A 2,500-nucleotide genomic window follows, 5' to 3' on the forward strand; every position below is an offset into this window, starting at 1 on the left:
ATTAACATGTCTGCTACATATCAATATTTTTTAACTTATTATTTTTACCTTTTTTTCCAGCCCAGTGCTCGTTTTGAAAATATCTTACCTGGCCTACATATTTGTCCTCCCTCCTCGTCTTATCCCCGCCCATATTATCGCGCGTCACCACTTTCTTACGACCTCTTTGACAAGCTCGCCGTCGTAAACGAGGTTGACACATTACAACAACGACGCATACCGGATAGGTAGTGGCCGTGTTATATTCAACTGTCACATTCGCTTTAACAACTTTTTTTTTCTTGTTGTGTTACGAGAAAAGAAAAGTGGCACACACACACGCACGCAAACATAAATACACACACACCGCTACACCTGGTTACCATACGACCTTTTGGACATCACCTGGTTGGATAATACATCGGAACCGGACAATTAAGTGAAGGTAATTAATAGAAATAACATAAATTTATATAATTCAAACGTATATCGGTTTTGTTTTCTATTTCAGCTTTAGGGCAGTATGGAAAAAAATATCGACGAACGAAATGAGTTTAACAAGCAAAGAAATTATTAGACGTTATGATATTTTGCTGTTTCGGAGTAATGTGAACGTTGGAGAAACTAAAATATATCAGTCTATTTATCTCTCTCTCCCTATCTCTCTTCATACATAAGCTCTATTTCCTATTTGGTTTTATCGAGCTTTTATATCTGGCTGAGATAATTTTATAAATATTAATTCTTTAATATTTATAATATACTTTAATTTTACCATCTTGGATCATTTTGGTAAATTTAATTTTAATTTTTAATTTATTTAATTTAATTTATATATATATATTGAATATATATATATATATATATATATATATATGATTAGTTTTTTTTTGGAAAAAGAATTCCAGCAGCGTGCTCAATTAAAAGGAAAATCCAAATTGTAAGAGCGTATTTATATTTTGTGTACAGAAAGTTGTTAGTTGAGACAGATATTGGCTGAAGAGAGCTTGATAAGGATACCTTAAACGGGCCTTATTATCGGGCTTGAAACCGACGGTACCAATGATCTGTCTCAACTAACAACTTTCTGTACACAAAATACATATATATATACATATATATATATATATATATATATATAGAGAGAGAGAGAGAGAGTATATATATATACATATATATACATATATCTATGTATGTAGATATATGCATATTGTTTTAAACTGGTCAATAAATCTATACACTATGTATTTTTTCTATTAAGATATTTTCTTCTTCTATCTGAGCTAAAACTGTACATCGAGCTTTTTATTTTATCGAAAAGTCTCTAAATAATCCTTATATACTTATTTGTATCCATATATATATATATATATATATATATATATATATATATGCGTGTGTGTATAAAAGAGAAATTAAATCATGCAAATATACAATTGCATAATTATTGTTGGAAAACTAAGAATAAAACATAAGAATGTATTTCCTTCTTCCACAGAGTGTCCAAAAAAAATATTTTTTTTTCAAAAAAAATTATTTTTTTCCAAATATATATTCTTTTTTCCCAAAATATATTGTGTTTTCCAAAAATATATTATTTTTTCCAAAAATATATTGTTTTTTCTCCTAAGGAAAATAGTTACAACATTTCTCATAGAATTGACCAAATGCACATTTTGCTGACATTGCTAGTAAGCACAAAACTTGACAACTCGCATGTATTAAAGAGGAATGCTCCATAAAGTAGAAACTCTGTGAAAAATAAAAACATTTAAATTGATGTCCGTGAATAAAATGTCATAACATATTCATAAAATCTAATCAATGACGTTTTGTTAATTTAGTAAATTAATGTAATTAATTTATCCTCGCACACATAGTGAATATTTAGATCGCCTAAATCTATAATCTTTGGAATAGTACTTTAATAAATAATGTATGCATATTATCCTTAAACCATTTCACCACACACACACACACACGCACACACACGCACACACACACACATATATATATATAGTCAATGTTAAAGGTAATCAACAGTGATAATTAAGGAATTTAACGAGGTTATTAAAAGTGCTCAATAAAAGAAACGCAGGGTTTATTGTTATTAATATAAATACAAATTTACATGGGCATAACACTGGACATGCTAATATTTCGGATAAATGGTCGGTTAAAAGCAGAAATCCCGGTGAGGGTACTTAATAAATAGTAATTTTTCACAGAAATTGTTTTGGAGGACGGGGTTTTTTCTGTACAGTGTCGCGACCATAAAACATTGCTGCTGCTGCTGCTGCTGCTATTATTATTATTATTATTATTATTATTATTAGTAGTAGTAGTAGTAGTAGTAGTAATGAGAGAGGGAGAGAGAGAACGATAAAAAGAGAAAAAAATAGAAAAAAGTTAACTCAAATGTCGAATATCGACGTATGAGTTTCAAACAGGTAACTAATTATTTGGCTATTGCAATGCAGGAATGGAACTGCATATAAAATCAATCATGGGGCGAAAAAGT

The 2,500-nt window shown here is 29.5% G+C and overlaps 1 protein-coding gene across 1 annotated transcript in view; it reads left to right on the forward strand.

Moving 5' to 3' along the window:
- Positions 1 to 183: 183 nt before the first annotated feature.
- The window catches only part of LOC145276963 (uncharacterized), a 107,307-nt gene continuing 104,990 nt past the window's right edge, over positions 184 to 2,500 (forward strand). Inside the window, exon 1 of the mRNA XM_080128504.1 lies at positions 184 to 424. The gene's annotated coding sequence lies outside the window, so the exon portion shown is untranslated. The remainder of the gene's footprint in view (positions 425 to 2,500) is intronic.

This window comes from Euprymna scolopes, chromosome 5, assembly GCF_053919585.1.
Source record: "Euprymna scolopes isolate OS-2025 chromosome 5, ASM5391958v1, whole genome shotgun sequence".
In the NCBI taxonomy this organism is placed as follows: domain Eukaryota; kingdom Metazoa; phylum Mollusca; class Cephalopoda; order Sepiida; family Sepiolidae; genus Euprymna; species Euprymna scolopes.